The sequence below is a fragment of the Pseudorca crassidens genome, chromosome 19, assembly GCF_039906515.1.
Source record: "Pseudorca crassidens isolate mPseCra1 chromosome 19, mPseCra1.hap1, whole genome shotgun sequence".
Classification (NCBI taxonomy): domain Eukaryota; kingdom Metazoa; phylum Chordata; class Mammalia; order Artiodactyla; family Delphinidae; genus Pseudorca; species Pseudorca crassidens.
In genome coordinates, this window is record NC_090314.1 from 62,656,788 (window position 1) to 62,670,987 (window position 14,200).

General features: G+C 41.5%; 1 protein-coding gene across 1 annotated transcript in view; it reads right to left on the reverse strand.

The window, feature by feature from the left end:
• The window catches only part of GNA13 (G protein subunit alpha 13), a 39,820-nt gene that overhangs the window by 22,514 nt on the left and 3,106 nt on the right, over nucleotides 1–14,200 (reverse strand). The window lies entirely within an intron of this gene.

Here is a 14,200-nt window from a genome sequence, read left to right on the forward strand (position 1 = left end):
CACACACAGGGTAGGCATGAGACTCTCCTGGTGCTCAGGCCCTCGCCACGAACAGCCTCACTTCTGCGTTCATCCGCCTGCCCTTCCAACATTCTTGTTTTGCCTGGTCTTCACAAAGGACCCATTTTACTATTTCTTATCTTTGAGATGACCTACTTTTTTTTTTTTTTAATGACTTTCTCTATTCATTTTTCTCTGGACAAAAACATTGTAAGGTATTGAAGTGACACACAGCACATGTTTAATAAGGGGATACTGTCATCTTTATCACTGAAGCATAAAGTACTACCACTCATGCCTGTTCTTTGGTTCACAAGGAGAAAGACAGTATTTACTTATATTCAAAGAAATACAAGCTATTTTCTTTTGCTCTGTAGACAGGTCAAAATTAAGTAGGCTCCAACTGAATGCACTTCCAAATTTCTTGCTGGCATTTTCTATGTACGTCACTCAAAACTCCCAAAAGAGCCAAAATTAGTCAGTTACGTTAAAACCATCCAAACATTTGAAAATATTTTTCAAATTAAATAGCTCTCCAAACTAAGATAGTTTATAATAGCCTAAACAGAATTTCAGAAAGAATACCTCTAAACAGTTAGTTTCAGATTTTTCTTGCATATAAGCTATAAAAACAAACTAGTGCACGATATTAGTAATAAGAAATTTTTGGAAAGAAGTTAACACTTTATTTTGTAAATTGCCGTTTTCTTGCCACTGCTCACAAATTAATAAATTCTTTTTTATATCAAGTTTTCTAATTAGACTTATCACCAAAATGATTTAAAGCTAATGATCTTAGTTTTCTAAGAGTACTCCTGTCGTCCCACCAAATTCCAGTTGACATATAGCACAAAAGGTAAATGCAGCTTAATAATTCTACTACAGATGTCACAAAAAAGAAGGCCTTTATTTTATTAAAATGCTTCATCCTGAAGAGACAGAAAAAAGAGTTTGGCCATATGTCTAATAAGCATTTATAGGTGCTTATGTCTTACACTTATATGCTGTTCAACTTTGTTATCTTAAAGTATCAATTATTTTCAAAACCCTATATAAGAATTACAGCCGCTTCTTTAAAATACAGGTTTCAGAGTGGCAGCCAGCATTTATTTATAAAATCTTATTCCCTGAAAAATCAGACACACATTTTAAGTGTGAGGAAGGAGCTGAACACCGCAGAGGCGGGCTAGCTCTGACACGGTGTACGGTGCTGCTCACTACGGCAGCAACGTGGCATGATTTACCGAATTATTTATTCCAGGTTACTATTTACCACCCTACTATTCATAAATACGTATATATGAAAGAATTTTCCATATAAGTCAAAAACGCACATCCATTTCTAGAAGAATGCCTTACCAGTCCTCTGAGAAAAATCACCTCCTCCAAGAAACCCAAATGGCACAACATTAAATGAACAGGATAGAAAACTGTACAGAAACTACAGAAAAGTTTAACTCAACAGCCAATAGTGTATTCAAATACTGGAAGAAAATACACCCAACTGTCAACACAGATGTCTCGGGGTGGAGGGATGGTGGCCAACTAGATGATCTTCTACAATGGGCATATACACATGTTTTAAAATCTAAATTTAAAAAAAAAAAAGCTAATTTAGATTCTGGAGCCCATTTCAAATCAAAAAACAAAAACAGCTTCCCTGTTTTTCAGTTTTCACATAATGATAACACTAAAAAGCTTAGAGTTTTGAACCCTTAAAAATTCCTCAAAGTTAAAATACTTCTTTGAAAAGGGTCAATCATACACAATCCCAACAGCATATAAAGAAATGTCTCGAATTCTAAAAGAAATGACCTCAGTTGTTAAAAAAAAAAAAAAAAGAATGTGCAGTTTTCCAACATAAGACATAACTTCCCAAATATAGTTTCAATTCCCCTGCTGTCTAAATAGAGGGGCTCATACAAGCACTTTTTAACACCCAGAAGTCCTTGTGAACGGACACCAGATGGAAAGCTCTGCTCTGGGCCGATGTGCTGCAATGCATCTTGAAATCCCCACAACTCAAACATTACGCAATAACCCACGTTAATTACCAAAGTAATTCTATGCCTAAGATCACAGCAGGCGACAGGAAAACCCAGACTTCGATGGATTTCACATTCAAGCCATCACCCCGAACTCTCCGCGGCAGAGAAGCTCCGCACGCCACCCCTCGCCTCCGATCAATCAGGTCAGACAGCAAAGACACATGCAGCCTGGAATGTTTTACATGTTGATGAATGTGGGTAACAGCTCATAACGTGTGCTGGAGTATCAATTCCTGTTTCTAAGTCACTACGGGGCTAAGTGTGTTATTAAGGGACACGGGGAAGCACAGCAGTAATTATGACTGTCACACCCAAACTAGCTACGACCTTAACCTTGATGGACCTGGGTTTTACGTACAAAGCGAAGCGAACTGGCCTACCTGCCCTCCTAGGCCTCTTCTCAGTCAGTGAACACTTGCTGATTCTGCAAACTCTCGGAAGAGAGGTTACCAATGCAGCACTCTACACCGTTTATTGTATCATTGGCAGCCACCGCTGGGTGACTTATGCGCTCCTCACTGGATCGAGAGCCTCCGTGAAGGCAGGCCAGCCAGGCAGCTCCTGAGTCCCAGGGCCTGCTCATCCCAGAACATGGTGTGGGCAGATACTCAGCACACGCCTGCTGAAGGAGGGAAGGAGCATCGCTGCTAAGTTACCGCCCTCACTGCATAAGCAATGGTCTCAAGTAAACATTATTTGTGTTTGCCTGGCCCAACAGATTAACACTATCATTAACTGATATTAACTCTTCTTCTGAGAGTGAGATTCAAAGAAATTGGTTAATATAAATACAATATACTCTTAAGACTTTAAAAAGGCTTGAAAAAACCCAACCTAGTACGTCAGGTGGGCTGAACGCGCTGCAAAAGGGCAATGAGAAGAGTCAGCTGGACTTCAAGAGAACTTCTCCACTTCCTCGCATCACCTGCCAGCCAGCAGTAACCTTCGTGCTGTCCGGCATCAATGGACACGTCCGTGTTCACCTCACGAGACCTCTCAGGGGCACGTGGCGCTCCTGACCATTTATTCCTCTTTAAAACCCTCTCCCGGCCCCCATGGCATTACACGTTCCTGAACGTCTTCTACCTTTCTGGCCATCTCCGCTAGCATCTCCTCCTCTGAACAGTCTCAAACAGTCTGAAGGTTCCTTAAGACTCTTTCCTGAGCCCTAACTGATTTTACGCCCTTTCCCTGAGTAACTGTACGCGTTCGAAAGACTTTAAATATCATCTGAACACAAACAGCTCTGAAATTTCTCCCTCTAGCACGAAGCTGTTCTAGATTCCAGACATATATACCCAACTGTCTACCTGATTCCTCCTGTATGTCTCAGAGAGCTCAAAACCCAATAAACCCAAACTAAAGCCGTACTCTTCCCCCTCAAATTTCCTTCTCACAGGGTCTTTTCATTTCAGCAAAAAGCATCACTGCCCACCTGGTTGTCAAACCAGAAATCCAAGCCCCTCTTTACTCATGCTTTTCCCCCTCCCCTCAGTCAATCCATCGGCAGCCCCGTGACTCCCCTACCAAGTGTCCCTGATGCATCTCCAAGGCGACCACCTGACAAGGAGGGCTCCTTCTGCAGAAGCCTCCCAGCTCTGGGGCTGCTCGGCCCCCAGGACAGCCCAAAGGCTCTCCTCCCTTCCCTCGGATTCCCGCACTCAGGCGAGCCCTGGCCCGCTGCAGGCCCTGCACACGTGGTGCTCCTTCTGCCTGTCCAACTCTCCCCTCTCCTGGCCTGGCCGACCCTTTCCCACCCCTGGGGTCTCAACTTCAGTGTCACCTCCTCTGACTGCCCTCTCGTTGCTTCCTCTTCTTCTCCTCCAGAGCATTTATCACAGGTGGGATTATTTACTTGTTTGCATCCAAGATCAACGGGAACAAAGATTACTCTCATGTGGTTTGCCAGCAAGTACCCAGCCTGCAGAAAAGCACCTGACTCATTAACAGGTGGCAGGTAACATGTCCCTGAACAGCTGCTGAAAGCTGCCAGGTACCATGATTTCACTAAGGCTTAACTCTTGTTAAAGAGGAATACGTCTCCTGAAATGTGCTACCCAAGGCCTTCTTGTTCTTTTACACTTGCTCTTCAGTTTTCACATTTGAGAAGAAAAGAATTCAGATTATCATGATGAAAAACGGATACTTCTGAAGTAATGCCCTAAACCTTAATATCTGCACATAGTATAAAATACAGTTACATATAAAAATATCAAATGGATATGTATTCCTATCAAAAGAATAAAGTTCTACGGAATGATTTTTTTTTAAATAAAGCACCTTTTTCAAAAGAAAGCTATCTTACATTAAGGCCAAATGTGCAAAATACAAGAGATGGGAACCTTGGTTTCTTACTAGATTGTAACGCCATCTTAAAATTGATTGTAGCATTTGCTCGTAACATAACAGTTTAAAAAGTCAAGAAAAAAGTTAAGTATAATTCTCCTTACCCTAGCCTAGAGCTGAAGTGTATATAATCTATATGATGATTCAATGTCCCCATCAGTTTTGAAGCTGTAGCTAACAAAGGCAGTTTTACTGCAAATGTGGCAAGTCAGTATCAGTTAAAAATGGGAAATCATTTGTACTGCAATATTTAACTCAGTAGGCTAAATCACATCACTCTTTTAAAAATATTTCAACTAGGATATATGGTATTTGCAGCTTTGTGAATATGAAGCATTTAATTATTTAGGTTTTAAAAAAAATCACTAAAAATGAATTTAAGAGACCATCGGACATTTGAACAGCAGACAAGTTTACCTGTCTGAAGCACAGGTGTGTGCATCCTCTCATCTGTGAGGCCTCGCAGAGCCAAGCTGGCCAGGAAACCCCTTGTGAGCAACTCGCTAGCGACCTGGAGAAGCTAGAGCCACTGCTCACTGCCAGCAGCTTCTGTGAGTGTTTCTTTTACTTAATATCAATAAATGGAAACCACCACACTACACAGCGTGAAGCCTAAATGCAAGTCACATGATGTAAGAGGACAGACTCTCTATACAATTTCTATTGAGGAAGTTCATTCTATCTAACAGGAAAATAATTTTTAAAAGATTACCCAGGGATCAAAAAATGGTAACCAGGATATTGAAAAGGAAAGCGAAAGTCTCTCACCCCCATGACAGTACTCATTATCCCAGCACTTCTTGTTTAACCTCTCTAGAAGGGAGAAGAGAAATGTCCTATTAACAGGCTAAATGTAGCTGCACTGGTTGGAAGAACCCAAAGACACTGGGTTATTTTGGGGGACGGGGGTGACAATACAAGAGTTTTGTTTGCTGGCTAACATTGTTTTTAAGTGGCAAAATTAAAATTTCGAGGCTTCCCTGGTGGCGCAGTGGTTGAGAGTCCGCCTGCCAATGCAGGGGACACGGGTTCGTGCCCCGGTCTGGGAAGATCCCACAGGCCGCGGAGCGGCTGGGCCTGTGAGCCATGGCTGCTGAGCCTGCGCGTCTGGAGCCTGTGCTCCGCGACGGGAGAGGCCACAGCAGTGAGAGGCCCACGTACCGCAAAAAAAAAAAAAAAAAAAAAGATTAAAATTTCATTTTCTTTAGGGGAGCAAAATTGAAATTTGTTTATTTTGCTCCATTATTCTTTTAGGCTAATGAAAGTTGGTGTTTTTTTTTTTTTTAACAAAGTGGTCAGTAGTTCTAAAATCTCACAAAAAGTAACATGAAATCTTAAGAAAAAAAAATGATTCAGTATTTTATGAATATAAGGAATTTTTTAGGTTGGAAAAGAAGCCCAAATACCCTCCTCAACGTGAGTCCTCACAACACCTCTGCCAGGCCACAGGCACAGGAAACGGCAAAAAGGGAAAGAGGATACATGTGTGCAGGGGGAAGGGCGCCAGAAACAACCGAGCAGGGAGAGGGAAAGACAGAAAGCGGCACATTTGGCGAGAGTCACAGAGCACCTGCGCCCATGCTGCGGTGACCTCACGACGCCGCTGGCAGGAAGACAACTTTGGCTAATTCAGACCACACATCTGAAGCGTCTCAGGAGCACGTTCTCCAAATTAAATACTTCTGGCTAGAAATCTCACGGTGCAAATGGGAAAGATCAGTACTGGTGAGTTTTACCATACATCTATACACTGCCTTATTTTCAAAGCATTTTAATTATCATTATTACATTTGATTCCTTAGAATTGTGTTTTAAAAATCATTTACAAATATATACAAGAACTAACCATAAAGATATAGACCTGTCATTTATAAAATGTTTTTTGTTTAAAATAAATACATAAGCAAAGGGCTTTCCGAACTGACATTGCTATAGCTGTCAGGAAGACAGATTAAGCAACATTTTTTAAAAGTTTGTATATTTGTCAAGGAAATGGAAACTATACAATCAATACAGTGAAAGGTAAGGTAAAATTAGCTAATTTGGGTCAGTATGGTAATTTATGTACGAGAAAAACAGTCAAAATAAAATAAGTAGAGAGAAGACTTTCAAACGGACGTCGCGCTGGGTGGGATACTTGGGGTTAATGTTTCTAATGTTAAAAGTTGAGAACATATCATCCCCATTTTCACAAAACGTTAAAAAGGTACTATGAAGAAATGAAGAGCCACATCATGAATTTTCGATCTGGAAACAAAGCACGGTGACGTTGGAAAGGAAACAAGAACTGACGTAACAATGAAAACCTCAAACCTCTCCCTGGTGCTGCCTTCATTAGAGATGCCAAATGGTCTAATGAGACTGTAAGTCATATTCTGCACTGTTTACAATTCAGGATTTTTATACGGGAAATCAAGTTCACAGAGTTAATCAAATCAAAGTTTACAGCACTCTTATCTCGTAGGAAACTACTTATGGCTTGTGGATATGGCATATACTAGGGCTGTTAATGGCTAACGATATTAAAATGATTAATGTGTGTCAGGCACTGTGTCAAAGGCTTTACATGGATTACCTCATGTAATCCCTACGACGACTAACAAAGGTAGTTGAATCATCCCCATTTCACAGTCGCAGAAAGAGAAAGAGAGCCTGGGGGACTCGCTCAGTCTCACACAGTGAGAGGCAGAACCCACACGAGTTCCGTCTGGCCACCTAGCTCCACTTTACTGCACAGCACAGCAGAAAACCACATCACATTTTAAGGTCCCCACGTTAAAACCATTTGTAATAATGTTTTACAATATGGAAAATAAATGAATAGATTTGAACATGGTTATTTTCTAATTTGTTTGGAAGATACAAAGTAAAGTTCCATGTAGCAAAACCAAGTATACAAGTCTTATGACTTAGACCAAAAACCAAAATAAATCAGAGAAGGGTAATTCTACTAAAGCATTCTGCTTCTGTTGTAGACTAGCTGTGTACGAAAAAGTCCACCCACTGCAGTGATTTAAAACTTTTTTATTCGTTTTGCCAAAAGAAGAGAGATTAAATTTGAAAGATTAAGACAAACAACTACCATCGCTGAAAGAGACTGGTAAATGTAGCCAAGGCCACTAAAGTCCAGTTTTCAAAACAAAACTATTTCCTTGATCCGTTATCAGCTCATTCTAATAATGCTCTGCTAATGTGGATGTAACAAAGTCTCTTAAAAAAAGGCATCTCGTAAAAAAAAAAACGTTCACAACAAAGACTGAAGTGAATTGTATCATACAGCTAGAAAAAAAAAAATTTTTCAAAAAAGGAAATAAAAATCACTGCTAATTTCCAGAAATAGGTACTTTCTAACTGGAACAAAAACTTGCAACAAACTACAATCTGGAATGCTCATAAGCAGAATGAAATATGTGACAACTACATGAGAAACACTGCAAAGGAATTCATAAAAATAACTAAGACTGCTCTGATTATCTCCTCCAAACCAAGAGCAAATCTGCGCACCTGTATACCAGATACGTGCCCATTTCAGAACGTCACTTTCTTACAAAAAATATATGGCTGCTTTTCAGATAACTGGTTGCCATTAAACTTCTATGTTTCAGGGTACGTTAAAAACCATGTTGACTGATGAAACATCAGTTGAGGGTCACTAGTAGTTAGTTTTCAAGGAGGTGAACATTCAAACAGCCTTCACCCTAATGCATGGTGGTTAGGATAAACTGTACCTCTCTAACTTAGTAAATTTACCATTACATTTACGTTTATTACCATTTCCACTGTAACCATAATCTAAGTTCATAAAGTAAAAAAGGAATGGCACAAGGAAACTATGGAAAGTTCGGAATACTAAAAACAACTGTGTGCGTACCGGCGCAGCGCTATGTATCTGTAAGAAAACCTTACATATATTTAAAATAACATGCTAGAACTTAACTAGGGGAGTGTTAACTATCAGTGCAGGGTGTTGCTCAGAAGAGGAAAGAGCCCTGGAGGGCTTGCAAAATGGGGCTCTGTGCACAGGCAGTCAGCAGGCTGAGGCTCCAGGGTCTATCCTGTCATCGTTGACTACCTCTGTGAGCCGAAGGAACCTCTCTGTCTCTGAATTTTTTAATCTGTGAAATGAGGACAACAGCCCACATTCCCTTTGTTTTCTTTTACTTAAGGATTAAATGATAGTGTATGTGGTAGAAATAATTAATGTACTCTGAAAAGTACAAAGCAATTTTTGTAAAACATAAGGTGTTAAAAAGTGATGTAATTAATTATCAGCACTTGAAGTAATTTTCTGGAGAAAGAAGCTGGCACCTGTTTGGGGTTAATATGACAAGATACGGCAGATTGGATGGGCTGCTGCTTATCTGTGACAGATGAACAGGGACTGTGCAACGCACGAAGTCCTTGGGCCGTTATGCTTTTCTTAAAAGCAAGCTCACAAGTCTTTCTCCTGAGTTAGGTCCACACTCTAGTAAAGAAGAGCAATAAAAGGTAATATAAAAAGCAGCACAAGGACTTCCCTGGTGGCGCAGTGGTTAGGAGTCCCCCTGCCAATGCAGGGGACACAGGTTCGAGCCCTGGTCTGGGAAGATCCCACATGCCACAGAGCAACTAAGCCTGTGCGCCACAACTACTGAGCCTGTGCTCTACAGTCCACGAGCCACACCTACTAAAGCCCACGTGCCTAGAGCCTGTGCTCCGCAACAAGAGAAGCCACCGTAGTCGGAAGCCTGTGCACGGCAATGAAGAGCAGCCCCTGCTCACCGCAACTAGAGAAAGCCCGTGCGCAGCAACGAAGAAGACCTGATGCAGCCATAAATAAATTAATTAATTAATTTAAAAAAAAAAAAAGGCAGCACAGCATTTTACAATCCCTCTTCAGCACCCAGGGTTCAGATATCCCACAGCTAGTCAAGTTTCTACCAAAAATAAAATCATGTAAACATGAACACATCAACTGGATATAACAAATCAAGAGATCTACTTAGGTGTGCATGTGTATGTGTTACACACGTGCACACACACACAAAATCTCACCAAGTTGTATGAAAACTATAAGCACGTGCCAAAACAACCTCTTTGTTTTCAACGTAAACAGCAGTACAGCTCTGGGTTTCCAAGGCCTGGATAACACATGACCATTGTGACATTGGATCAAGTTTACCAAAACCAAATTCTATAGACCTAAATTTAAAAATCTCTACAATTCCTAATGTAACATATAATACTTGTTATATAGGCTGAACTATTTCATCCTAAGCCTAGAATCAGGAGGTTTTTAGCAACTTGAAGTCAAAGTCCTTCTTTGATTTTATTCGTAAAGAAAATGGACAAAACCCTTCTCCAACAGAAAACTGAAAATAGTTTACAACTGAAAGTAGTAATTCACCCTTTAAAGCAAATCCTATCTAGCGTTAAAGAACAAACAAATGCCTCTAACTCTATAGTATTTCAAATCCATACTGCGGTGCAAACAAAGAAACGAATCCCTCAGCCCAAAGGGAAGTTCCTATTCTACTGAGCACTCAGCTCCTTTTTGCAGGCCGCCGCGTGAGGCTAAATAGGTACTTTGTTACACAGACTGAGGGAAGAGCTGTCTTAATGAAAAAACTAGCTCCTCAGCTTGGAGAAGTGTAACTATCCTCAAGCACGAACTGTACTACTTGAGTATGAAAAATTAAGTCTAACCCAAGGTACCACGATAACAAAGAAAATGGTTTCAGTGGCAGGAATTGCAAAGAAAAGCCCGGTCATCACAGGAAGCTGTATTAACGCTGACACCGTCACAGTATGTACAGACGCAGCGGTGCTCCTCCCAGAGTCACACACCTTCTTGTCCTGTGTAACCAGGTCTATGCGTTCTGCTTACATTCCTGGATAAGTAACTGTGTTACACAGTCCAGAACAATCTAACTGGCAGTGACTCCTGCTACATGTCCCCAGTTGCATCGCTTCCCAGCCATCTCTTTAGTCCTCTAAGTTAGCAAATTCCCTAGTTACAGTCACGCGAATTTTTCTAAAGAGAGGGTATCTCCTCAGTACAGTGGCAGGCTATGGTGAATGTACAGCCAAGGCAGAGCATTACAGACATTTAATTGAGACCTAGAAGAGACCACTTCTTAGGATATACTGTCCTCAGTGTGCTAGCTTATACGAACGAGAAAGGCACCATAAGCTGTAACAACAACTTGAATCTTTAGACTTTTCTTTTTCCACAGTAAGCTATTTAGCTTACCCACAATGAGACTAACCAGAAAAGGAAATGTTTACCTTTGGGAACTAGGGAAAGAAAACATTCATGTTTGCACCCAAAGTTATTACTAACAAACGAACGGCCTGCTAAAAACTAAAAACCAAAGCTGTGATATCACTACCCTACCCTCGTCCCAAAAACTGATTAAAGGGTGGTCATTCATCTTAAGCAAAAAAGCTGTAGGGAGGCTTAAAAACTGCCCCCATTTTTTTGCATTTAAATTTGCATTAATAAATTTAATAATCAAGGGTTAGTTGAAACCAAAAAGGCTACTTTTTCTTATTTTATCTGCTAACTCCTCTCATTTCCCCCGTGACTGCTTTTTCCATCCAAGATTCAAGAATACACTACACTGTTAAACATAACAAAAAGGAAAAACTGATTCTGTAATACAAGAACGTCCCATCTCCTGGAAAATTAACAAACTAGCATACAGAAACACTCATGTTTCCCAGGAAAAAAATGAGGACTGTTTCTTTTTTTCTAGAAGAATATTATAATTCAGATCGTCTAAAAAAAATGAGGAAATAAAATGTGTCAGGCCCTATGTTAATGAGAGAAAAAGACCAAAAAAAGGCAGACCAAAGGAGATTCTGCTTTAGAGGGAGATGAAAACACAAATCAAAGAGCTGGAACACCAGGTGAGGCACCAGATGGGGGTCGGCACGCAGGCAGGCAGGCAGGCAGGCTAAGGAAAGGCATCCCCGTCCAGCGCGAGGCCCAGGGAAGGCTCCCCGCAGGAGAGGTTGGGCCCGGCGGAACGGTGGCCCCGGAGCAAACCCACCCCACGGCCTACGGCCTGCCACAGATACAGACCACGGGGCTCCTCCCAGGCTCCCCAGGCAAGGAAGGGAGTTGAGGAAACTGTTCTGTTCTGGTTAAGCAATGATTCCGGCTGAATCTGCTTCAAGGGGCCCATGGACCACATGCAGTCACATTAAAATCTGGTTGGCGTTGTTCTAAGTGAAGGGGGAGACCTAGTAACCAGCTACGGGCCTGAAGAACCCAGGCAGAGGGACTCTGTGAAGACGGCCACGGATGCAGAAGCCCAGGGCACGTGGGATTTGAGAGGTCATAGGGTATGTGATGTGGTCTAATGACAGTGGAATCCTAGGCAAGCCAGAGAGAGTCCGGACTCACACGGAGAGGTTGCACTCTGTTCCAGAAGCTGTGGAGAACAAGCAGAGCTTTCTGAGCAGACCTGGCCGTGTCTGGACAAGATCACCTGGGAGTCCAAGCAGGAGGTACCAGGACATGGAAAGGTGGAAAGGAGGGACTGATGCAAGAGACTTTTGGAGGCAGAAAAGACAGGACTCGGGGCTTTGTGTGTGTGGGCGGGAGAAGGAACCAAAGAGGACCCCGAGGAAAAGTTGAAGTAGGCAAAGTGCCTCCCCAGGGTCAACAGCACGCCAAGCACCACGGAACATCCTGAAGTCTGAGAGCCACTGATCCAGCGCACTCACTGAGCACCTACTACCTGTGCCAGGTATACCATTAACAATGCCGAGGAGACACATGGGAAAAAAAATCCCTGTCCTCCAGGAGTTAACACTAGATCTCTCCCTGCTCCTCTTTCCCTGTGTCTCTACCTTTCATCAGAAAAGAAGTATTTCTGGAACTCGTCTCTCCTTGTCTGTGAGGCCTTCTCTGCTCTGAAAGCATCAGCTGGCTCAAGTCAAGAACCTGCAGGTCCTCAGCCTGAGTGGTTTTACCCATTCGTTCTTAATGGCGAATAAATCCTCAGGAATGCCTTCTCCACAACGATGGCCATGAGACTGTAAGATGTGAACGTTCAAATTCAATAAGTGTCACCGAGGTCCAACTTCAATTAAATGGACTTATGGAACTTTCCCACAGAGAACGTTACAGTACAGCCGTTTGTTTATTCACTGAATCAATATGTAGTGTGTGCTATTACAGATGGATGCTTTTTCCCTGACCTGGAAGGACGAATAACATCCTGAGAAAATTCATAGTGAAAAGTGTGGTTTGTTGAGAAAATGAATTTAGAAGAGAATAAGCAGCACTTAAAAACAGGACGGAGGGGCTTCCCTGGTGGCGCAGTGGTTGAGAGTCCACCTGCCGATGCAGGGGACACGGGTTCGTGCCCCGGTCCGGGAGGATCCCACATGCCGCGGAGCAGCTGGGCCCGTGAGCCATGGCCGCTGAGCCTGCACGTCCGGAGCCTGTGCTCCGCAACGGGAGAGGCCACAGCAGTGAGAGGCCCGCGTACCGCAAAAAGAACCCAAAGAAAACAGGGGGGAGGGTAAAGGGAGATGAGAAGGGGTGTGTGGAAGACAAAAATTAACCCCAAGTCTGAGAATTAGATGGAGGTCACTTGTCAAGTTAATTCATAATATTCAACATATAATGCTGCCAGCTACTCAATTTTAACAATTATGTGAGATTGCCCTTGTCTCTCATTAATGGATAAATTAACAGACAAGATACACACACTAAAGAAGAGAACTATACCAGACAATACATAATCAAGTGCTAGGCTGTATGTTACACACCAGGGCCATAATTCAGAGAAAGTAAAGATTCAGGTCTCAGTTTTATCAAGAGCAAACGTGAACGCTCTTCTAGAACTCTTAATTGCCAAGACTGCTGCTGAGTACAAACTGTAACAGCAAGGACTGCTGGCTGCACATTATCTTGCAGCCACACCCAGAAATGTGAATTGCTTTAATGCCAGTGACATCATCAAACAACTTTCTAAGCAGTTTTACTTTTAACTGTCACTTTATTTTGATCACATTACAGTAAAACACTTCAGATCTGAACTCCCTCCAAATTGCATACAGTCTAGATGGCTATCATTCCTGGGACCTTTCCGGTCTTTGGCAAATAAAACCCCGAATACAATCAAAGCATTCACAATTAAATTACAAAACACTTGATTAAAAAAATCTATTTCAATCATTATTTTTGTATCTTTAACCTAGATCAGATCCTTTTCCACTCTCTCTTCAATGTTGTATAATAGCTACAAAGTCTTACGGGAGTCTCGTTTAAGATAAAGTAGATATGATAAATATAAAATAAATTCTAGGTGCTTCCCATGTGAAACAGAGGTATAAAAAATAACAGATTATTTTTGTTTTTTAAGAAGGAACATTTTGTAAAACGTGCTTAGAAGCCTTAAAAAAACACAGCATGCAAATATACAAAAAGCATGACTGTTAAACAGTATTAAGGACTTTAACCTCTTTACAGATTAAATTAATCTGAATCATGAAATAAATACCTCTGAAGACTAAGGATAAAGAGCACATCTGAACAATCAGGTTACTGAACTCTTAATCCAAGAGTAAAAGGTCAGTTTCTAGAAAGATCAATATTGTTGCTGGAATTGAGAGATTACTTCTAAAAGGAGAAAAAAACTAATAATTTGAAAGTGCCTGAGAAAATCATGATGATCTTACTTTCAAAAAGGAAAAATGACCAACTAATTATAACAACTTCACCAAACCTATGGGGTTTACCTTACTTTTATCTTGCTCAGTTTAAAAAGCTCATCTATAGAGCAATCCAAGTTTCTGAGGCTAAAATT